Source organism: Eurosta solidaginis, chromosome 1 (assembly GCF_040869045.1).
Source record: "Eurosta solidaginis isolate ZX-2024a chromosome 1, ASM4086904v1, whole genome shotgun sequence".
In the NCBI taxonomy this organism is placed as follows: Eukaryota; Metazoa; Arthropoda; class Insecta; order Diptera; family Tephritidae; genus Eurosta; species Eurosta solidaginis.
Genome location: NC_090319.1, coordinates 44,170,730 through 44,196,821, shown reverse-complemented (window position 1 = coordinate 44,196,821; position 26,092 = coordinate 44,170,730). Strand labels below are relative to the sequence as shown.

Sequence of the window (26,092 nt, the reverse complement as noted above, 5' to 3'; positions counted from 1 at the left end):
GCGATCTGAGATGAGCGCCCAGGAACCTATATACCAAATTTTATCAAGATACCTCAAAATTTACTCAAGTTATCGTGTTTAAAGACGGACGGACAGACGGACAGACGGACGGACATGGCTAAATGAATTTCTTTTTTCACCCAGATCATTTTAATATATAGAAGTCTATATCTATCTCGACTAGTTTATGCCATTACGGGTTACCGTTATGCGAACAAAGTTAATATACTCTGTGAGCTCTGCTCAGCTGAGTATAAAAATATATAAGTGCATGCACTGTAGGAAAATTTTCGACAAAATAATTAGGCACTTTAACCTAAAAAGTTTGTGAGGCAAACACCATAGAACAATAGAATTTCTTGGCACTCCCTTAGCGCAACTTACCCCTCATTCTACAGCATATTTGTAAATGCTCCTACTACAGGAATGCCTGTCGGCACACGTCAAACATAATTTTTATGCGCTGTGCCTATTTTTGTTCAGAAATATTTGGATTATGAAGAAAAAAAAAATTACTGGCCCCTATAAACAATCAGAATTTAATTGGTTGAGAAGGGAGTACAAAGAAGTACAAGAACGAAGCAATTTAAGTGTGTTCTTTATATTTCTAGTCAAGATTTAGTGCTTTTTTTCTATTTATTGTTGTTGATGTACTGATTTATGTGACGGAAAATAAAACAATAAACACATTTGGTTAAATGCATTTTGTTATGCCCAGGTGTGCCTCATATACCGAGTCTTCTAACATTTCAAACAAAATCACTTCAAAAGCGCACACAACAAAACACAGCAGGGTATACAAAATGTGCAGTTCAATACTAATTTGGATTAACTTTGTTTATTTTCAAATAAATTTTTCAACAACACACTCATGCCTGACACTTCTAATTTGGGAGGGCATCTTAACTTTACCCTAACATATTTACATATCTATGTATGTTTGTATGTTTGTTTTACGCATCAAACTTGCTGCTTGACACTGGCAATCATAATTCAAGTATTTAATGTTTTCCTAATATAAAAATAAACACTTAAGCATTATTTGTATATATATGTATTTTACATATGTACATATATAATGTGAAGCGGGTGCGAACGATGTGTTCGACATTCCATGAAGGGGCCAACAGTTTGAAAGTTTCGTTGAAATGAATGCTCAAACATTTGGAAAATCTTTGACCTAAATTTTCGCGCCTCCGTATTTATGATGATGATGGTTTGTGTTAGTCACAAGTGTACACACATACATACATATGTCCATATACACTTAATGTAACCTATTGGGTTAGTCCATAATAAATAGACAAATTAATGGAATCGTTCCTTTCCAACATACATAAATTTTGGTACGAATTATTTTATTCACAATGAACTGAAAATTCGATAACGATAGAACTTATATCCAAAAAATTTTTAAAAACATATTGTAACGAATTTACTTGCAAATCCTCTTATTTATTTGCCTTTTTGCTAAGTTCGTATCACTAAACTGTTGAATAAATAACTCCAATATTGAATAATGGAAAAATGGCCTTTATTAAAGTACTTCACAATAACACTTATACTTTGCAATTAGCTGGCTTAATAACCAAACTGATAGCTTAAATGAAACTGACTTTCAAAATAATACTGCTATTGCTCGCTAGATATCGTCTTAATCGAAACCTCAAATCAAACTGAATTCCAGCGCCTCTACAATTGCCGCCTTTTATACTCTTTTATTTCAACCTTCGCATCTTCTAGGCGTTTCCAGAATCTACTAGTCCAGCAGCTCTCAAACTTCTCAGCTGTAACAACAATTGCACAATTTTATAGTTTTTCTCATTGCATACTTATAGGAGTATCTCAGATATATGCATGTGTTTGTCCATTGACTCTCCGCTGCTCGTATACATACATGGTACATATGTGTAGACGCAATTATTGTTTCGTTTATGTAGATACATAATGATTGATCTATGGATGTGAATTCACGTCACTGCTTAGCATCGGCTTAGAGACGATAGCATCGGTCAGTGCTGCTAACATTCGTTACAATATAAAAAATAAAAACAAATAAACATTTTTTAAGCCCTTCCTTTATATAAATTAGAGCTTACGATTTCTTCTCGAACACAAGCGAGATTTACGAAACCCGAGAAATCAAGAACTCGACTTCTCGTGAGATTTCCGTGTCTCGAAGTACTCGTAAATCTCGCGAGCTTCTTGACATTCTTACTTAATCGCGGTATGGACAGTATTTATACCAGGCATGCTTAACGAACGAAACGATATCATTTCGTTACGATAATCAACGCTAATAAACGAAACGAAGTCACTTCGTTTCGTTTATTAACGTTAAGATCGTCAAATTAACGTTAATTTGTCGTTCTTAACGTTAATAAACGAAACGAAATGACTTCGTTTCGTTTATTAACGTTGATTATCGTAACGAAATGATATCGTTTCGTTCGTTAAGCATGCCTGATTTATACACTTGGTTTTTTTTACTTGTGACTTTTTTGTTTTGATTATAGTGCTTCAATGACATTTAACTCAAAAGATATTTATTATACATATAATTTTTGGACAAGCTCGGCCTTCGCAATATTTTATTTTTCAAGGAGACATGAAGAACACGGCTTCTTGCGTGTTATTCGTAATACTCGCGATCTTCTCGACTTTCAATTCAGTCGCTGTATTGGCAATATTCTATACATTTCGGGGTTTTCTACTTTTGGTTTTGCTGCTTGTGCTCCAGAAGAAATTGTAAGCTCTATATAAAACAGCCAGTGAATCGATTAACTTGAATGTCGAGAAGCTCGCGAGCCTTACGAGTAATTCGAGATTCGAGAATTTCGCGAGAAAGCGAGACTCGCGAGAAATCTCTTCTCGAACATGTTGGAGAAATCGTAAGTACTAATATAAATGGACAAAAATCAGCGACAGATGTCTCCTTATATAAAGATGTATTCTTGCTAAACTTTGATTTTTAAATTTTGACATAGAAATTGCAAAATATTTAAGAGAAGTAAAAATATAAAAGTGGAGCGCACATTACTTGGATTGGAAAGTTGGTTGGAAAGGAGATATTATTAGTCAATCAATTGCGCTCCACTTCTATATTTTTACTTCACATAAATATTTTCTATGTCCAAAATTAAAAATCAAAGTCTTTATATAAGAATTAATGTTTCGCTGATTTTTGTCCATTTATATAAAGGAAGTGCTTAAAATTTATTTATTTTATTTTTTATTTTATTTTTATTTTCTCCTTTTCTTACATTTTATCGGTGTCGTAACCTATCTGTTGGCGGCCACCGTGGTGTGATGGTAGCGTGCTCCGCCTATCACACCGTATGCCCTGGGTTCAACTCCCGGGCAAAGCAACATCAAAATTTTAGAAATAAGATTTTTCAATTAGAAGAAAATTTTTCTAAGCGGGGTCGCCCCTCGGCAGTGTCTGGCAAGCGCTCCGATTGTATTTCTGCCATGAAAAGCTTTCAGTGAAAACTCATCTGCCTTGCAGATGCCGTTCGGAGTCGGCATAAAATATGTAGGTCCCGTCCGGCCAATTTGTAGGGAAAAATCAAGAGGAGCACGACGCAAATTGGAAGAGAAGCTCGGCCTTAGATCTCTTCGGAGGTTATCGCGCCTTACATTTATTTTTTTTTTAACCTATCTGTTAAGTTTTACGCTTATAGCTCAATGAGAACTTACATAAAAATCAATCCCAAAATTCCCTCAGTTCCGTTAGATTTATCTAAATATCTCATCCCATGCGTCCCCTAGCGAATCTTTTTGTATCGTTCATCGACTGTCGACCTCTGAATTAAGTTAGAAATTTCAAGTATCTAGCTCATCGAGAAGCTACTTAAAACCCGATTTCAAAGGTTTCATGTTTGTACTTAAAAGCTGGTTTGAAAATTTTCAAATTCGTATATAATTATTTCGATCCGTGCGCCACCTAACGGATTTTTTCCTTTTGTTGCTTTGTCACGGTGTTCTAACCTATGTGTATAATTTCACGTTTGTAGCTCAATGAGAAGTTACTTAAAAATCGATTGCAAGATTTGTATGAAAAGCGGACAAACATTCAACCGACGTAATATAATGGAAGTAAAAAGTATCAGCCAAGATCGACGTTGTCCCAGCGTTGGTCATATTTCTCGGTATTTACCTCCTGAAGATCCTGCAGCATCAGATAACTAGTTTTGGCAGCCATTTATCAATTATGATGACTGAGACTTCATATGCATTTGCCGTGAGTTATACTAGTCCTGGGTCGGACCGCCTGAGCAGTATTGGTGAAAGCAACATATTGAATTGGCTACATGCTAACCTGCAGTACGATAACTTCTTTTTGCGGCCCATGTGAGGCCACATAATCAGTAGACGCGGTAGGACGAAGCTTTATGACCGTATTATGGTTTTTCGGGAGTGACATAACGGTAATAAAGCTCTGCGAGGTCTGCCGCAGTGGACATAAAGAAGGAAGCAGAATTCGGAGTCATCTCCCAAAAGCTTATGGTTGATTCACTACACCTGCATTCAGCAGAAACGGATAAGTCAAGCCACTTTGCTGTCTCCTGGTCGAGTATCAAGAGACTTAATTGAACGCGGCGTGATTGACTTCGGGCATAGCCTTAGTGTACTGTATGAGCCTGCTTAATGGTGCCCAAATATTGACTTGAATCATTACTTTGTGACAGTCAATATATGTACGTCCATACCGCAACGGCGTCTGTGAGCAGTAATACGTTGAAAGTTTGTCAACGGCGTCAGTTCCAAGTGCCTTAGATACGGACTGATAAAAATAATGCCTAAAAATTCTACGACATTCCGGAAGTAAGGTTTTAAAACCGGGCTAGACTCTTGCAGGAATGACGATCTGGCAAACAATTTACAAAGCATGCGTAAGTTAAATAGAGAATGTTTATCCTGATTTCAAGATAGTGGGAAAATGACGAGTACCTCTTCTGGCATCAGGCTATTTTCGACAAAGTTATATTAATATTACTTACTTAATTACGTACTTAACAAGGCGCGCCAGTCGCTCCTTCGCTCCGCCAACCGGCGCCAATTGGTCACACCAAGGGAGTTTAAATCGTCTTCCACCTGGTCGTTCCAACGGAGTGGGGGCCGCCCTCTACCTCTGGTTCCATAGGCGGGTTCCGATATAAACACTTTCTTGGCCGGATCATCATCTTTCATTCACATAACATGGCCTGGCCAGCGCAGCCGCTGCGTTTTAATTCGCTGGACTATGTGGATGTCTGCGTATAGCTCGTATATCTCATCAGTAAATCTTCTTCGGAACTTGCATAGAGGTCCATAAATCTTTCGAAGAACTTTTCTCTCGAACACTCCCAAAGCCGCTTCACCTGCTGTTGTCGATGACAGCAGGTACTTCGTTTTGCCCTCATTCACCATCAAACCCATCTTTACCGCTTCTTTTAATATTCCAGATAAAAATAACAAAGCACCTGAAAGCAAAGACTATCCGTCACGCTGTTCAAACACTGCATAATAGATAACTAGGAACATATTGCTACGAATAAAAGTCCAAACACTTCGGTAACCGGAACATGTCAAATACGCGCCCCAGCACAGAAATTATTCCTATCCACACCTGTGCTTAGTATCAGAAGAAAGCAAAAGCATTCACTGAGTTTTGGAGAGGTTACTCGAGGAAGACTTGATGTCCCTCAGTGCCCTCAACAAGGGACAAGTTTGGGAGAGGTTACTCGAGGAAAACTTGATGTTCTTTAGTGCCCCCAACACCTATCGCGAGAAAGGGGTAACGAGCTTGACCTGCTGCTACAATTAATGGCGATGATGAGTAATAGATCTAGCTAAAGACATTCAATTGCTTATGATGTAGAAGTTTGAACAAATATAGCTCCCATTTTCCATTTCTTAATTGAGCAACCTAACATGGAATGACCCAATAACGTTTAGTGAGTATATTAGCAAATTAGCGAATATTTATGGGGTATTCCATCCCATTTCGACCAATTTTGAATCCGACCCCTTTAGAATTGGCTGAAAGTTTTTCTTCTTTTTCTAGCTTACGAAAGACGTTTTTCAGAATTTTTTCAAATTTTTTCATCCAACTCAAAAAAAGTTATGAATTTAAAAAAAAACACCGTTTTTGTTTTCAAAATGCTATAACTTTTCCAAAATTGACCGTTTGGGATCTTTTTTTTTTTTTTAAATTTGGTTTTAAATGTACTTTTCGGAAAAAATACAAAAAAATTTTTAAAGTTTTTTTTTTAATTTTTCAGTTTTTCGAGATTTTTCGAATTTCGCCCTTTTTTTTTCATAAAAAACTTCAATCAATTCTGCAATCATCCCCACTAATCCCGGAGTGGGCCGATTTTTTTATATTTTTTTTTATTTAATTGAAAAAAAAAATTTTCATAAATAAACATTTTTTTATCAATTTTATTTATATAACAAAAAAATGTAAGAAAATAATTTTTAAGTATTCTTTTCTTTATATATTATGGTAATCTACGATTAAAATAACCAGGATTAATGACCATTACCATAATATTTACCATTACCATAATATTACCATAATATATAAAGAAAATAATACTTAAAAATCATTTCTTACATTTTTTTGTTATATAAATAAAATTGATTGAAAATTTTTTTTTTCAATTAAATAAAAAAAATATAAAAAAAATCGGCCCACTCCGGGATTAGTGGGGATGATTGCAGAATTGATTGAAGTTTTTTATGAGTAAAAAAATGGCGAAATTCGAAAAATCTCGAAAAACTGAAAAATTTAAAAAAAAAACTTTAAAAATTTTTTGGTATTTTTTCCGAAAAGTACATTTAGAAACAAATTTAAAAAAAAAAAGATCCCAAACGGTCAATTTTTGAAAAAGTTATATCATTTTGAAAACAAAAACGGTGTTTTTTTTTAATTCATAACTTTTTTTGAGTTGGATGAAATAATTTGAAAAAATTCTGAAAAACGTTTTTCGTAAGCTAGAAAAAGAAGAAAAACTTTCAGCCAATTCTAAAGGGGTCGGGTTCAAAATTTGTCGAAATGGGATGGAATACCCCTTATATAAGTATTCTTTGAATTTCGTGTTATTTTTTGTTTTGACTAATTTTGTGACTTAAAATATGGTCTGATGTGTGATGGCAGAAAAGATGCTCACTTTCGTTGTGTGATGAGAAGAAAAACTAGATCGTGCGTGTTTAGAGTCCATGCAAAGTCGCCGGCATGTTTTGTGAATCATACAATTTATTCATCACTATATGGAACGTGTATATTTATACACACATGATTACATATATCATCTCTTTGTTGTTGTATTAAAACTTCAATGCATTAGTTTTATAATTTTGCTGACAAATTATTTTTACAAGATACAATAAAAATCAACGAAGTACTTTGAACAAATTCTGAAAGATCATAACACTTTGTGAATGCGAATGCAATAATTGAAATAAAGGAAATGCTAGCCCCATAGGTTAAAATAATAAACTCAAAACTGTATAGATCTGCTAAACAACTATAAATGTGTGTGGACTTGTCGATTACTCTATTTCTTTCTATTCGGAAATCCATCAAATTACGTGGAGGTTTGCGACCGCTTGACTAGATGCGAATATGAATTGAAATCCAGAGCACTCAACTCACATACTGGATGTCAAATATAATAAAATAATCGTCATATTTGCTTACGAGCAATCTAAATAATTTCCATAATGCAGACAAAAAGCTTAATATATTGCGAAACGGTCCATATCGAATTCAATCTGACAAGTACATATTTATGTGCACATGTGGGAGGTGAATCGCGTCATCACATATATGTAGCTGCTCAATTTTGTGAATATAAAGCAAAACCAGTCCATTTCAGATGTAAGCAGTGGCGCAGTTTCACAAGTTGTGTTGTGTCGCGTTTTCAGAATTCCTGCCTCAAAACCCCAATATTGAGCAACAAACTCATTCTTCATTGGTTACAAACCGTTAAAAGAGCAAATATCTTCTTAGCTGCCACACTTCTTCCTTACGTACCTCTCACCCTGACAGTAACCATAAAAAGAACTGAGCTTCTTCATTTTAGGCTTTTACCGCTTTCTGTTATATATGGGTGGCTTTTCGATAATAACTTATTAGCTTTTCGGCAAAAAAATCGATATTTGATAGCATATTGTGCTATGGAACTACAATTTTGTTTTTGTACTCACTACCAAAATGTTTCCCACTCAGTCCGATGGCATTTCAATTGTTTTGTATCGACATACTTGTTATATCAAAATTAGTCGAACTATCTTTCACTAAATTTTCAAATGAAAATTTTTTTAGTAGGTCATGAAAAAAGCCTTAAAAATCAAAGTCGAAAAAAGTCAAAAAAATGGAATTTCGCAAGCTCGAAAATTATTTTTTGGGTATGCGTAGTGGAACTTTTTTTCCTGATCCCAAATCCTATCGAAAAATCGATGGCGCGATATCGGTTAACTTCCGTCCATAGAAATCGACCCACCCTAATGCACATAAATAATTTATATAGGGAATATAAAATTTATGACCAATAGAAAATTAATATTAATTGACCTCATTTAGGGCAGCTCGGTGATGCGACATTATGTTAATGGATAAATTTATTTAATTGATTTTTTTCACACCGACGTGATGTTTTTAGGTATATTTGTAATTTAAGCTTTAGGTATAACAGATGTGCAGCAAGTTGGCTGTAAACTATTGATAATATGAATCGAGCTTCTCTTATGCCGACTACGAACGGCATCTGCAAGGCAGATGAGTTTTCACTGAGAGCTTTTCATGGCAGAAATACACCCGGAGGGCTTGCCAAACACTGCCGAGGGGCGGCCCCGCTTAGAAAAATTTTCTTCTAATTGAAAAATTTTATTTCTAAAATTTTGATGTGTTTGGGGTGTGAACCCAGGACATACGGTGTGGTACGCGGAGCACGCTACCATCACACCACGGTAGCCGACTAACTCTCAGGTATTGTCATAAAATATTGTAGGTAGTTCACATATGTACATACATCCATACAAAATATGCATTCATACGAAACACCCTGGAAAAAGTGGTAAATTAGATTTCAGAATAATGAAATGTACTTCAGAAGTGGTAAAATGTACTTCAGTGTAGTCAATTTAATTTCAGAAACCTTATATTGTGTATTGTATTTCAGAAAGCGTTAATTATACTCCAGAAACAAACACTACGGATTCGTTCAGTCTATGTTAGGTGCTCATAGACCGGCTAGTTCAACCTAATCTAACTTCAGAAACAACTTCTGAATAACTTCTTTTGATGCAATTGACTATTTTGAAGTACAATTCACGTTTTTCAAAGAATGCTTGGGAATGAGTACAGTTCGGACTACTAAATTTGAAAATTATGTAGCCAATTTTAAGAAACGTAAAAGCGTCGGGAACGAAATGTGTAAAATAAAAAAAATTTAGAATTGAAACGAATTATTTAAGAATAATGAGTAGCCTAAAATACTAAATTAAATATTTAAATAGGGTTAAAAAAAATTACAAAAGAGTAAGAATTACCGTACTAGTAGAAAGAGGGTTGGTCTGACCGTATCCGTAGGCGTAGAAAAGAACTTGTCCGACAGTACCCAAACTGTACAAAGAGCACTTATACGTCACTAACCGTAGGGGTATAAAGACAAGACCCCTTTAAGTTAAAAGAAGAACCAGTTCGACACTACCAGTTCAGGCATAAACAGGTACGATTGGTCTCCATAGGATATGCTCAAACAAACGAGACCACTCCAAACCATATAAAAATATTGCAAGTGGCTATAGTCGTATATTCCTTTGCGACTTATCGCGGACTCATCCAAAATTAGTTGTATATTTTGCAGAGCGTATTGGTATCTTGATGCTTAAACATTTTTTCGCCTAGGTATCCGTCAACAAAATCTTTTTCTTTTACATGCGATTTTTCTCAGTAAGTGCATTTTAAAAGATTTAAATTTGTCTTTCATTGAACGCGTCGACACTTTGTCTGAGCGATTAACTGAAAAATGTTTTTCACACAAATGTTGCTGTTGCATCGTTTCAAAGTGCAAGCCCGTTATCTTTTCACACATACGTAGATTTGTATTATTTCCATTTTTTTTTTTTTATTATTTTTACACACTTTGCAATCACTGATGATTTTTCCATCTTATTTATTTTTAGTGCATTGCTTCGGCATCTGCACTTGTTGATGCAAGCCACTTAGCAGTGTTCCAGAAACCAAAACTGTTGAAAATTACTCTCAAATAACACTGGTTTACAGCCAAAATGCACCAGAGACGCCATTATGAAATTCCTATGTAAAAAACCCCCTGATTCCGAAAATCAAGGTTATTTTTAATTCTATGGTTCTTGAGATATTTACGAATAAGCTGTTTTTCAAAAAAAAATATTGGGTCCACTAAATCATATATATCTCAAGAAATAATTGAGAAATTCTAAAACGGTTTGAAACTTTTAAAAGGCAATAAAGGTAAAAAAAGGTAATTTTCTATAAACTGTTCATACAACACTTTTTGCTAGGCCTTGCAGATTCAAAGATAACGAACAATCATTACGGATTTTTTCAATTTTTTTTTTTTTTGTAAATATAAGGAAGGATCTCGAAAACTTTTTATTTTTTTTCAGATTTTTTTCTCTCTCTAAGTTCTGTTTTATTACGAAAAAAATAAGCTTTCATTCAACAAAATCGATGAACTAGTACAAAAGTTATAAGCATTCAAGTAAATATATCCATTTAATACTTAAGTACCCTACTGGTACATATGTGTTAGTATTCGTATATCAATTAGTTAGCGAATACTGTACCAGTAGGGTACTTAAGTATTAAATGGATATATTCGATTTTGTTGAATGAAAGCTTAATTTTTTTGTAATAAAACAGGGCTTAGATAGGAAAAAAACTCTGCAAAAAAATAAAAAGTTTTCGAGATCCTTCCTCGCAAAGTACAATTTTTTTATATTTTTACAAAAAAAAATTGGAAAAATCCGTAATGATTGTTCGTTATCTTTGAATCTGCAGGGTCTAGCAAAAAGTGTTTTATGCACAGTTTATAGAAAATTTTATTACCTTTTAAAAGCTTCAACCCGTTTTGGAATTGCTCAATTCATTTTTCAGATATGTATATGTGGACCCAATTTTTTTTTTTTTTTTGATAAACGGTAATTCGTAAATATCTCAAAAACCATAGAATTAAATATAATCTTGATTTTATGGAATCAGGGGGTGATTTTACATAGGAATTTCATAATGGCGTCTCTGGTGCAGAAAAAAAATTGGAATTTGTGATCCAGTGTAACATGCAGGCATTCTTGGTTGCGATACATGCACCTAAGCAGCATTTATATATACAAAAAAATGTACATATGTATGTGCATATATTTAGGTATTAATTTGTTGCAATTTGCTTGGCGGTAATTTTTGTAGACAAAAATCTCATCAGTTGCTTAGCGCATCAAGAGCATTTTGTATGGCAAATAGATGCCATACTAGACTCCATATTATAATTATTTTTACTTTGCTCCAAATTAGGTGATGAATGGGTAATGCAAATATATATAATTAATTATAGTGCGAGTATTTACTTTCAAAGACTTACACATCCTTACACCTATATTTGTATGTACTCGCATATGAGAAGCGTGCCCCTTTATTTTGTATAAAAATCATAAAAACAGATGGGGGCCCGTGCTACGTTTTACGACCCGTGATCGAAACTCATTTTTAAAATAAAAGTAGCTCTGAAATGGTTGATCGAATGAATGACTTACATATGCGAACTAGCGTCAACGAGTACTCTTTGGATCCCCAAATTGATTCAAGCGTTCAATGTGTAGCGCAACACTTTCAAGGTTTGCCAGCTTCTCCAACCCAATTGTCAACCTCATCTACCCGAATCCTGTTACTTTAACAGCCGAGGCTCTAGTGACCCCAAGTTCCTCATGTATGTAGTATGTGGGAGGGCGGTATGACCTTGAAAGTCTCATGTGGTCATACTAAATCGTTCCCGAGATGGTCGGGCTTATGCCTCAATGGTGCTTTTTACTGGAACGTACCGGATCTGCATCCAGCAAAGGACCATCAACATCGGTAACACTCGCCAAGGCCTTCGGGGAGTATTCTTATCTCTAAAACAGCAACAACAAAAAGTATTCTTTGGATGCATAACTTATTATAATTTTTAGAAATAGTTTAACAGTTGCATAGTTATCGGTGAGTGAAAATGGTTTGCAGTTACTGATCGTAAAACGTATTACGAACCTAGAACGAAAAATTGCCCTAACGATGCACAGTGTTTCGTGTAGAACAAGCTAGCTGGACAAAATTATTTTATGAGATTTTCCGTTTCATATGCAGTCATTTATTACAACTACGTCATTTTTTTCAGCCATATGTTCTTTTTTTTTCCAAAATTTTACTTCATATGCATACATTTGCTTATTTCATATACAGTAACTCATGTGAATAAGTGACATAGATCCAAAAAAATTTAAAGGACTTAAGAATATTACTTTATTGTACTTAAATTGAATGGAATACAAATCTTAATACTCCAAAAAATTCTAAAAATTCTGAAAAAAAAAAATTAAAATTTTTTATGAAAATTCGTCGAATTTTTTAAATATAATTTAGTTTTTGTTATAGATCGTGACAAATTTTCTTATGGGAGATTAGTAAAAATAAATTTGCGAAAGCGAAAATTGTAAGAATTGTCCAAAAAGGGGTGTCTACTTATTTATGTGAGTGACTGTACATATGTACATACATATTTTGTATTTATTTGAGTATTTATCCTGGCACTACAATTTTTACAGAATTATTTTATAGTACCAGTCAGGAATGTAAAAGTGAATTACAATAATAATAATAACAATGTAAATAATTAAATTAATTATGTGAAAATAACTTATTACAACTTAAAAGTAAAGTATAATACAAAGTAGAAAAGACAATAGATTTAAATTAAATAAAACCTGATCCAACAAAAAGTTATAGGGTAGGTTATCTTTTATAATTATGTTATTATTCGCTATCATCACTTTCATTGGATGAGTCACTTGTGGAATAGTCATGAACATCAGCAACACTACTGTGAAAGCTTGAAACAACTGGGGTATTTATTGACCCCTCAACATTATCGGGGGTCAGTAAATTTAAGACTTCTGAAGTCAGACTTTTAAATTTTTTCTTAGGTATCTCCCTAAAACTGTTAACTAAAGGATCCGATGTTATAAGCAACATATGCATAAGATCTCTATTCGTGGCTTCACGCGACTGCTTTTGTGTGTTTTCAGCCCTGAATCATCTCAAATCTTTGTTACGGGTTTCCTGTGGTGCCTCGGAGAGTTGACCAATAGGTAAAATTGCTGATTTTATAATATCAGTACTATGCACTAAGAATTTATGAACTGTAGCAGGCATATTAAACCATGGATAGAGATCTATGTATAGTTTTTTAGTCTGGACCGCAAACTTTTCAAATTTTTGGATATTTATATTGTACCCAGATGCTAATGCGCGAAGGAGAGTGTCGAATCTTTTGATGAGCGTTACATCCAAACCCGTAATCTCAGCACTATCCTCAGAATTTTCGAAAAACCCACGAGCAGTGTTGCCGTCATTGGTATTGCCGAAACCTGGTTTTGGTTTATCTTCATCAATCCATTGTATGTACCTGTTTTTATGCCTTGGTGACTGGTGCGGTAGGTTGTGGCAGGTTGAAGTCAATGATCTTCGCCTTTTTGCTTTTGGTGTGATCTTGTTGACCTTGGGCGTTTATTTTTGTATGTTTTATGGCTACGTGTTTGTTCCCTGTACCAGGGAATTGGTTTTGCCGTTTGTAGATCAGCTTTAAAGGTTCAAATATCTCGTCGGAGCTGATACGTACATACATCCTATTTGATATGTAGAGATAACTAAATCTAAAAAAAAAAAAAATTAAAAATAGATGTGCAAAGAATTCGCAATGGTTTTTTCTTTCGACTATTAGAGAATACTTGCGACTATAACAAATGTAAAATTAAGCCCGGATGTCGGCGGATGTATGTAACTTTTTTATTCCTAAAGTTAAAAATATAGAAAAAAAATACCTTTTCTTCTTAATAACGGAATGTTAAATATATTGAAAATACTCTTATTGCGAAAGAATTACTATTAAAAAATTTTACTTACCTTCGAGCTTAGAATCCATCAAAAAAATTACGTAAAAGTGTTCACTTAAAAGAAATATGAATCTTAATATTCAACAAGAATTTTGCAAATTAATCAATGCATTTTACGGCCACTCCTGCCTTCTTACTTCAATTACTCAATATATATGAGCAAAAATATCAAAAAAAAAAAGCAAAAATCCCGTTATTTTGTTTGTTTTCTTTCATTTCTCATCACACTTTTCTTGGAATAAGAAATTTGTTTTTGTCCAGCTAGCTTGTTCTACACGAAACACTGTGCGATGACACGATGAACCAAATTTGACAAGAAATTACAAAAACTCTTTCCAATATACATTGATTGAAAAAATCGTTTTCAAAGCGATTTTTTATGCTGTGTTTCGCCGGTTCCATAGAATAACACTTTTCTTCGCGTTGAAAAGTAACACAGTCCGTTGATCGCATGGAAGACTAGCTTAGTTCGTTCGAACCACAGAAAACTGCTAGTTTTCCACACGAACAACCAAATGTGCTAGTCTTCTATGGGAATTTGGAACGTGTTAGTTTTCAATGGGACCAACGATTTATAGTTCCGTCAACTTAATCTATCAAATAGATATTTCAAATCGATGTTTATTGGAAAGATGTTTCGTAATTTCTTGTCGAAATTGGTTTGGTCTTGGTGTGAATGTGTCTGCCTGTTATGAATGTATATAATATGCAGGTGGTTTTTTGTATACGTTCGGAAATTATGATAATAACACTACGCCGAAACTAGAAAGCCATTGCAATACACATAAATTATCCACATGCTATCGGTAAATCAACTAAACAAAACGAATTTATTTCAAACTCGTTTGATCAAATCAAATTTCAGATTTACGTTGCTCTGTCCGGACTTTGCCTTTTCAGTGAAGTTTTTAAAAGAGTTTCATTGAGTTCCCCTCTCTCATTCTTATACTTCACTATTCTCTTACTGTGTATTTCTCTTTGCTCTCGGTCTCCTTTTTATATATCTCTCCTGCTTCCTCTATTATTTTTCCCTTACCTTTTTATTTTCCTCTGTTTACATCTCTAAGTCTGCCTCCTGTTTCAACCCTTTTGAGAACAATGATATGGTAAAAATTTTAGTCAAAATGTTTCTTGTCAAGACGTGAACTTATACTTGAACTTTGATAAAAATCGGTTAAAAGAAACGACTCTTATGGATTTCAGTGTCACCTATCGATAAATAAATACCCTAATTATACCTTCCATGAAAATGAAGTGGTATATTAACTTCGTCACGAATCCCAAAATTGTAAGTCCTTAAAGGAAAATAGATAGACCCACCAATAAGTATACCGAAATGATCAGGATGAAAAGCTTAGTTGATTTAATCTTGTCCGTCTGTCTGTTTGTAAACTAGTCCCTCAATCTTTTACATATATTGATAAAATTTGTTAAGCGGGTATATTTAGGTGTCCGATTAGACATTTGTCGAAACCGCCCGGATCGGGCCACTATAGCATATATTCCCCATACAACCGATTTTTCAAAAAATTGGTTTTTTGTCATATCTTCCTCAATTTATCAGATTAAAGCTTCAAACTTCACCATATGCTTTCGTATATTGCAAATATTTTTGTCTGAAAAAGAGAGAGATCGGTGGTATATATAGTATATATCTCATACAACCGATTGTTCAGATAAGAAACTTTTCGTAATTTCTGCCCCCTTTTTAACGGCTAAAATCTTCAAATTTCATCAAATACTTACGTTTACGTTATACATTGTTAGGATAAATGATTCATTTTCATAGCTATTTCATGCAGACCACAAAAACGTGGATCTTTGCATTCTCACGCAAACTACCTACCTATTTTTATACCCAGCTTGGCGGCCACCGTGGTGCGATAGTAGCGTGCTGCGCCTATCACACCGTATGCCCTGGGTTCGCACCCCGGGCAAAGCAACATCAAAATTTTAGAAATAAAGTTTTTCAATTAGAAGAACATTTTTCTAAGCGGGGTGGCCCCTCGGCAGTGTTTGGCAAGCGCTCCGGGTCTATTTCTGCCTTGAAAAGCTCTCAGTGAAAACTCATCTGCCTTGCAGATGCCGTTCGGAGTCGGCATAAAATATGTAGGTCCCGTCCGGCCAATTTGTAGGGAAAATCAAGAGGAGCACGACGCAAATTGGAAGAGAAGCTCGGCCTTAGATCTCTACGGAGGTTATCGCGCCTTACATTTATTTTTTGGTACACAGGGTATTATAACTTTGATTGGATAACGGTTGGTTGTACAGGTATAAAGGAATCGAGATAGATATAGACTTCCAAAAATCAAAATCATCAGCACAGATAAAAAATTTGATTGAGCCATGTCCGTCCGTCCATTCGCGCGTCTGTCCGTTAACACGATAACTTGAGTAAATATTGAGATATCTTCACCAAATTTGGTACATGAGGTTATCTGGACGCAGAATGGATTGGTATTGAAAATGAACGAAATCGGATGATAACCACGCCCACTTTTTACATATATAAAATTTTGGAAAACACAAAAACCTGATTATTTAGTAAATAATACACCTAGAATGTTGAAATTTGACGTGGGGACTGATATTAAAAAAAATGTTTAAAATGGGCGCGGCACCGCCCACTTGTGATAAAATCAATTTTACAAATATTATTAATCATAAATCAAAAATCTTTGAACCTATCGTAATAAAATTCGGCAGAGGTTGCCTTTACTATAAGGAATGCTTTGAAGAAAAATTAACGAAATAGGTTAAGGACCACGCCCACTTTTATATAAAAGATTTTTAAAAGGGTCGTGGACGAATAAAATAAGCTATATCTTTGCTTTATATCAATAGTATTTCATTTCCCAAGTGGATTTATAACAATAAATAGGAAAAACTTCAAATTTTTAAAATGGCCGTGGCACCGCCCCTTTTATGACTAAGCAGATTTCTATGTTTCGGAAGCCATAACTCGAAGAAAAATTAGTTCACAATAGAACCATATGTATATGCATTATTGCGCAGCTTTGTAACACTATTAAGCACACAAAACAAACAACAACAGCATTTCAAATGTACAGCTGGGTATGTAATATTCGGTTTCACCCGAACTTAGACTTCCTTACTTGTTTATTTTATATTTATCTTAAAAATCGCTTAGGTATGTACGTACATCTGTTCACTATATATTCCATATCTTATACGGCCGATTATTTGGATATTACGAACGGGATAAGATTATTGCTCAGCCCCATTCATGAAAGGTATGAAGTCCCGTCCTTACTTGTTTTCTATTTACTTTTGAATATAGATTATTAAATAAATGCCAAGCCAGTGATAGCAGTGCTCATTATTAACGAAGTCAACCTCTACATAACATGCAAAACATTATCAACAAATTATTTATATATGTATGCACTTTTTTTTAATAAGTGGATTCAGATGATTTCAAAGTATTCATTGTACTTAAGAATATTATATTCAAACTAACTTTTAGTTACAAATATATTACTAGTTAAAGAGATTAGATGTGTGCGTAGGCGTATGAGTAATTTGTATTTATTAGGATCATCAAATTTTACAACTTTTTGTATTGTATGCACAATTTTAAAATATGTATACATATGTATCTATGTTAGTACATATCTCAATTAAAGAGGCAAACTGTGCAGTAGGTTGAAGCATTTTCATATATGTATAAACATATCAGTGGTGCACTCGAGAGCTTCTTAGAGTTTCGGAGTTCACTTACATGCCGTGTGAGCGCTGCGGCAGGAATTAATTCCCGGTTTTTCAGTGCGCGTTTAAACTACAGTTAAAGTTGACTAGAGTTTAACGCTGCCTGGAAAACCAGGCGTAAGTAGAGCAAACAGTCAATCAGTTTAAGCTTGTAGTTCAAACAATAAACATCTCATGCGCGAAATGCGTACTCATTCATTATCCGTGTTTGTATTCGAAGTTGTGCCGACATTGTGCACCACTGAAACAAATGTACAATGTACATACGCAATGCACATAAGGCATTCCTTCGGTATCATCCAAATTATGACAATTTACTAAGTATAAAATTCCTTCCTCAACATAACAATGGACTATATATGGGGTATTCCATCCCATTTCGACCAATTTTGAACCCGACCCCTTAAGAATTGGCTGAAAGTTTTTCTTCTTTTTCTAGCTTACGAAAGACGTTTTTCAGAATTTTTTCAAACTTTTTCATCCAACTCAAAAAAAGTTATGAATTTTTAAAAAAAGTTTTTGTTTTCAAAATGCTATAACTTTTTCAAAAATTGACCGGTTGCGATCTTTTTTTTTTTTATTTGTTTTTAAATGTACTTTTCGTAAAAAATACAAAAAAATAAAAAAAAAATTTTTTTTTAATTTTTCAGTTTTTCGAGATATTTCGAATTTCGCCATTTTTTTTTTAACTGTGAGTTAAGCTGGCTCGAGGTCAGGTGTAATAAAACACAAGAAGTTCTTGAATAACCGATATATTTCGATTACCTTCGGTAATCGTCCTCAGGGTAACTATTAACAATAAAAAACAACATGAAAATTATAATGAAACAATATATCACAAATAACAATAAGTTTTCTTTAAAAAAACTAATTACATACATTTATTTCACTTTTACACTCTCTGGCGTGGAGTATTATACTGTTTATTTTTTGTCAACAAGTGTCTGTATGACTGTGCAGTATTATCAATATCTGTTTTGTAGTTAATTCGTATGTTTGAAGGTGTGTTAATGATATGTAACATTTCTAATGTGTACCTCTTCTTCCATTTCTCTCCTTTCTCAATAACTTAAGCGTCGTCGAAGTTCGGACTGTGATAACTGCTGGCACAGTGGGCCATGAGAGCTGTTTTATGGTTGTTAGTATAATTACATTGTTTATAATCAGATTTGTGTTGTGACAGTCGAGTTTTTAATTTTGCTTTGGTTGTGCCCACATAAATCTTATTGCACGTGTTTTTTCGTGGATTCCAGACTACTGATCCATATCCCACATAAGGGTCACTAAATTCTTTAGACCATCTCTTCACGAATGATAGAGCACCTCTAGCCTTATTGGCAGTAGTCATAATATGAAGGTTGAAACTAAGTTTAGCATCCATCGTGACTCCCAAGTCAACAAAATAATTTACTGATGCAAGACAAAAATTATCAATAACGTAAGAGGCTGCTGGCAAAGATCTCCGAGAGAGGCACATGAACTTACATTTATTGATGTTCAGCGGCATTGAATTCGCGTTGCACCAAGCAACTAAGCAGTTTAAATCCGCTTGAAGCAATGGACGTTCTTCAATAGACTAAAAAGAAAAGAATACTCAAAAATCATTTTCTTACATTTTTTTGTTATATAAACAAAATTGATAAAAAAATTATATTTTTGAAAAAAATTTTTTCAATTAAATAAAAAAAAAATATAAACAAAAATCGGCCCACTCCGGGATTAGTGGGGATGATTGCAGAATTGATTGAAGTTTTTTATGAGAAAAAAAAATGGGAAATTCGAAAAATCTCGAAAAACTGTTTTTGAAAAAGTTATAGCATTTTGAAAACAAAAACGGTGTTTTTTTTAAATTCATAACTTTTTTTGAGTTGGATGAAAAAATTTGAAAAAATTCTGAAAAACGTCTTTCGTAAGCTAGAAAAAGAAGAAAAACTTTCAGCCAATTCTAAAGGGGTCGGGTTCAAAATTGGTCGAAATGGGATGGAATACCCCATATATAAATTATTTGAATAGTAATATGAATTATTGCACACTACACTGTAGCGTTTATATGCAGCATAAATAAATTGAAAAATTAATGAACACACTGTAAAAAATTCGGCCCAAAATGCAATAATGAGTCAATTCTAGTACAAGCGAGATCTTCAGTTGATTTGCCTATGCTCGATTTCATGCGCGAACCCTCTGTTTATATAATTAGAACTTGAAATCCGGAAGCTTCTTATGCTAGTGGTGGTGCATTGTGAACTAGAAGCATTTGCAAAATTTTATGACACACCAAAGCTTTTCGAATGTATTGATAAAAAACATTTAGCATAAAGATCATCAACATTAATTTGCGCTCAACCGCTTAAGCGATTTTGTCCGTTTCGTTACAAGTCATGCCAGCTATCCCCGTTTCGCCATAGCTGCCGGCAATTGGGAGTACCAAGGGAGGTCAAGTCTTCCTCCACCTGCCTCTCCCAACACAGTGGAGGTCTCACCCATCCGCTGCTTTCAAACTGCTGTGTCAACTGAAATGCTCTCTTCGCTGGAGCGTCTTTGTCCATTCGCATAACATGAATAAGCCTGCGAAGCATTTGCGTTTTTATTCTCTGCATATCTGCGTAAAGCTCATACAACTCATCATTATACCTCTTTCGAAACTCGCCATAGGCATCACGGGCAGCACCATAAATCATCCGGAGATCTCTTCTCTCAAACATCAGGACAGGTATGATGAGCGAGTAGAGATGCAGTTCCGGTACGTTGCGGTAACATTAAGGTACTAGCCCGACCATCTCGGCCATTTCAAAATAGCATAAGTATACTGTTTAATTTAGCGGTTCCATCTTTTTTTGGCCATAGTCTGACATATTAAAAGATCCCTACGTTAGGGAATGTTTCCATGCTGCTTTAGCAAAACAGTTTTTGGAACAAGCTTATCAATACATTGAAACCAAGTGTATCAAATTTATTGATTGAAAACCGTTCCTACAATTTTTCTCTGACAGGGATAATGAAGATGTTTTGGTAGGTCGGATTCATTGAGACCTTTACCTTAAATTGCCTATCGGCGTTTTACTGGGTCCTTTTTATAAGCTCTCTAACCCGACTTTTTTTGTTTATCATTTGTGGATCAAGATGATTTTAATGCGACTAAATAAATAAGACAATAAAAGTGTGGCATGGAAACGCATGTTCTTCAACTATAGGACCCCAAATATTATATACCAAAGACCTGGCTAAATTTTTACTAGATAGAGTTGTCTATCATAGGGTACGAGCTGGCAGTCCCCTGGTTATTTATAGACTTTCCCAAAAATGTTTGGTCTGCAAACATCTTTGCTAACGGTCTGGGGGAATTAAGAATGCAAACGTAAGGTAGGTTAGCGTAAGAATAGTCTTTGGAAGTGTTACGTTATATGGGGGAATGTGAAATCTAAGCTTAGTATGCGGTGTAGACATAGAGTCTGGTGATATTGGTATGCTGTATGGGGAAAAATACCGAATTTACGCGTAAGTATAGTCTCTTCACTGTAGGATAATGTAGAAACAATGTACTTGGTATAGTAGAGATATGAGCGAAATCCGACAACAAATGTAGAAAAAGAAAAGAAAGGAGAACAAAGAAAAGTAAAAGAAAGGGAAAAAAATTGGTGAGGAACGGAAAGATTAGAAGCTAAAACCGAAGCTGAAACCAAAACTGGATGGCATGCTATCAATTTGTTATCGAAGTATTAATGGTTTGTTATCTATGAGTTATGGGTTTGTTATCTACGGGTTATGGAAGTGGCACCCATTTCATATCGACGAGTTATCAGTCTGTTTACATATTGTAACGAATTTAGTGCAATTCCTCTTATTTGCAACTTCCTACTAACATTCGAATCACTAAACTGTTGAATAAATAACTCCACTATTCAATAATGCAAAATGGCCTTTATTAAAGTACTTCACAATAACACTTCTACTGCTCGACAGATAGCGTGCTTAAATCAGATTGCGCTCTTTTATAGTCTTCGATTTCCTCGTTCCATACTTTTAGGCGTTTCCAGAATTCACTTAGTCACCAGCTATAAAATTATAACTATAGATGCACGTGTATAGCTTCTCATATCCGCGGGTATATATCAGCGATACTTGCACAAATAATTGCCTACTTTTGTGAGTATCTCAGATATATGCATGTGTTTGTGCGTTACTCTCCGCTGCTTGCATGGACATATGTGTAGACATAATGATTAATTTGGTTATGTGCATACAAGTCACTGCTTAGCATCGGCTTAGAGATGATAGTATCCCTTAGTGTTGTTAGTATTCGTCACAATATGTAGGTGCATTATCGGCTAAGTCTAGACGAAGTCTTTTAAATTTATTAATGATAACAAAGGCTATCTGATATTTTATCGACGAGGTTTGTTATGCAAAATTGAGCGTTGCTTATTGATTTTTTTTTCGAAAAGTTGTTTTCGAAGTTAATCAATATTTATCGAAAATGTATTAATATGTAATGAAAATGCTATCAATTTTTTTGGAGTATTGCCATTTTCTAAACGGCATATTATTGATTTGTTACCGAAGTCATCAATTTGTAATGGAAAAGTTATCGATTTGTGGTAACTGAATTATTGATTTGATATCGAAAAGTCATCGATTTATTATCGGAGTGCTACCAATATGTTATCGGTTTATTATCGACCACTCATCGGTGTGTTATGAAATTGTTGAAACACGATTACAAATCTGTTCCACCTTCGATATCAAGCCGATAGAAAACCGATAACTCGACAATAATTTTGCTTTCAATAATAAGCCGATAATAAAACAATAGCTTGTCGTTATCGAATGTTATCGATAAGAAGTTGATGAAGCTCTTTTTAGACCTATTTTACATATAACGAGGCTATATTCATTTTCATACTTAACTGCTAATCCGTTATTAAATAACTAGATTTCTCTTATGAATTTTTCTGTAATAGTTTCGGTAATTGTGACCAAATTTTAGAGATTTCGATTTTTTTTTTTTTTTGGAAGCATCTTTAGTGTGTCGTGTTGAAATGGAAGCACGAAATATAAGAGAAATATGAAAATTTGACAGTTAATAATATGGTTTTAGGGATGGGACACATAAAGGTCAGATTAACTTATGTGGATTTATTGTAGATTATGGCATTTGTAAACGTGATATATAAACGAACGAAGTTACTTGTTTATGGTAAAGTTGCCTCTGTTCAGCTTATAGGAGAGCTCTAGTTAACTTGAAAACATTAGTTTTCTAGACGTACGCAGTACCAAGCCTCTTTTTCTGTTATCTTTATTACATTCTCAACACACAGATATTTCTCATGTCTAGTCTATAAGATTATTCAATCTGTAGCAAAAAAAATTTACAAAATTATGTGGTGAAAATGTAGTTTTGACCGAAATGTATCCAAATATTTACGGAAATAGATTCGAAAGATTGCGCGTTGCGACATGGAATGATCCATACAAAGTTTATGTCAATAACATTGCTACAAAGCACTGCTACGTTTATCTTATAACTTTAAACGAGCAATTCGTGTATATTTGAAAAGCCGACCGATCTCGGGAACGGCTCATCTTATAAATTTAAACGAGCAATTCTTGTATATTTGTTTAGCCGAACGATCTCGGGAACGGCTCAACCGATTTAAATGAAATTTGGCTAAGAGATAATGTGTCACCTTCTAAGACTTTCTACCTAGGTGTTGCCACTCAGAATATTTCACGAGGTTGCCACGTATTCGAAATTAAAAAAAAATTGCATTATATATCCCGATATGAGTATCAAACGAAAGGTATTTCACTCCGCATTACAATAGGGACATTTTGGAGTTGGGTTGCCATTTAGGGTTGCCACCTATTCTAAATTTAAAAAATTGCATTAGATATGCCGATATGGGTATCAAACGGTAGGTATTTCCCTCCGCATTACAACAGGGAAATTTTTGAGTTGGGTTGCCATGTAGGGTTTGGGTAATTAGGCGAAATAGTACTCTACATACTCATATTCTATTAAAGCTTTAAAGGAGAACATTAAAGTTAAAAATCTTAGTAAAAAAATCTTACACATGATTCGACTTAATTTTCATAATTTCACACACGTTAATAAAATTGAAATGCAATATCAAGGCACCGTGGCAAATTCTAGCAAAATATATTTAAATGCATATTTTTGGCAATAATGAAATGAATAATTGCAATTACTCACAGATTACTATTAGAAAGATTTCTCACCATAGCAAAGGATATCTCACCATGGTAATTTGCTACCGTTGAACACTAGAGGCATAACGCTCATTTACTTCAATGGTGTCATAACTCAAAAAATATTACTTTTGAGTTAATAACATAAAGACGTACCCAATATCATGATCAATGTTGTATAAAACAAATCTTTGTGATCCGTTAACAATTTGCCACGTGCTATAAAAATGAAAATATGCCTTTATATGCGCAAAATATGGCAGTTAAAATCTTTGAATGGCTCTCCTGGAAAATTGTGTTTTTTGAGTTATGACACTATTGAAGTAAATGAGCGATATGTTCAGTTTGAAAACGACATCTAACTACTTACCAACAGATGGCGCTTAGGGAAGTAATTTGACATTTAATTAAACTAACTGATGGTTGTCATAACTGATAGTTGTCATACGTGAAATTTACAAGTTTTTGGATTGTAATAAAATTGTGAGACTTTCATAGTGTATAACTAAAAAAAATTTTTGAAATTAATAATTCGGCGCATGAAGATACTCGACCTAAATAACTTGGTTCTCGATTTCACTAATTGTCATAACAATCCCTTATACTATAGGCTGGAATTACCCATTTCAAATTTTTCATTCCAGTTCATTTTGCGGTTAGTGGTTGATATCTTTTTGAAATCGATTTTTAAGGAAATCAAATATTGGTAAGTAAAATATATAATATATGTACATATAAAAAAGTAGAGTTTGATTAATGATGACATGTAGAAAAAAGTATGTTATGCGGCATACTCGAAGTAAAACTCGGTCGCCCAGGTACTTTTGATTTAAAAAAGAAGGAAGCTTTATTTGAACTTTAGTACATACCAACTCTTTTTAAATCCTCAGGCTTATTTTGCCATTCCTATGCAACTCTGCGTTTCTTGAGTTACGTTTACACTCCATTCGTTTGTGGAAATTTAGGCACTTATGTATATTACCATACGCTTTTATTCGCGTACATTTATGTAGCCTTGGCCTTTATCAGTTTGTCCTTTTTCGCTTTGGAATTTTTTCAAATCTTAATTCCTCATATAAAATTTGCACACAAATCACATTTAATTCGCTTACGTTGCTAAGTTTACTTTATTTCAATTTTTATTTAATTGTAGTGCAGTAATTTTTTACAGTGTACGAAAAATTCTACGTATATACAAATATCTACAACCGATTTATTCAACACTTCTCTACTCGTATGAAAAACGGAAGTGACGTCACTTTGTAAAATTAGCCAATGAGTCGCAATATTTTACACATACAATTTATAGACAGGATACAAATGATTTCAACACTTTTATATGTATGTGTTTTCACAAATTAACACTGTTTTATAGGGTTTTCTAATACTATTTTTCCAAATGTTAGTTATTAGGTATTTACTCGCTTATTCTTCTCGTTCAATTTAGAAAAGTTTTATATTGTTAACTAAGTCCTTTTTTTTGACTTCTTAATTCCTTACAAATGACATTTTTATGTTGACGTTTACTATAAATACCGTTAGGGCCTAGAACTTTTTTTTCGTTTTACTTAGTTAGGTTAAAGTTGCAATAGTTCGTTTAGTTTATCAATTGATTTCGTTTTTCAATTCGTTATATTTCAAGTCTCAAAGTTTAGTTGATTTCCTTATTATTTTCAATATTTTCGATTTTTTCTTAATTTTTTCCAAGAAAAAATCGCTTCGTTTGTTTCTTTGTTTCGCATTTCTTTTCTCAATTTACTTAATTAAAACTAGTGCTTTTTATCAGAAAATCTAAAATATTTATGAATTTTTAGTAGAATATTTCTCTTTGACCAATGTGTTGTGAGATCTTTCGTTTCGGTCGGACACCGATTGACTAACTCAGCCGGTTGAGCTTTACACGCTAGCGACTAAATAGTTAGCAGCTTGTAGTGTTCGCAAGTTTTTTGTCAGCGTCATCGCTTTCGAACGCTTTTGC

The 26,092-nt window shown here is 34.0% G+C and overlaps 1 protein-coding gene across 4 annotated transcripts in view; it reads right to left on the bottom strand.

Moving 5' to 3' along the window:
• Positions 1 to 26,092, bottom strand: part of Pif1A (PFTAIRE-interacting factor 1A) — a 463,696-nt gene that overhangs the window by 416,818 nt on the left and 20,786 nt on the right. For 2 of the 4 annotated variants that reach the window (XM_067788408.1, XM_067788434.1), the window contains exon 1: positions 24,984 to 26,002. The exons of 1 other annotated variant lie outside the window; for it this stretch is intronic. The gene's annotated coding sequence lies outside the window, so the exon portion shown is untranslated. Of the gene's footprint in view, positions 1 to 19,389; positions 19,481 to 24,983; positions 26,003 to 26,092 lie in introns of those variants that run through there. One more of the 4 variants, XM_067788427.1, reaches the window with a different exon arrangement.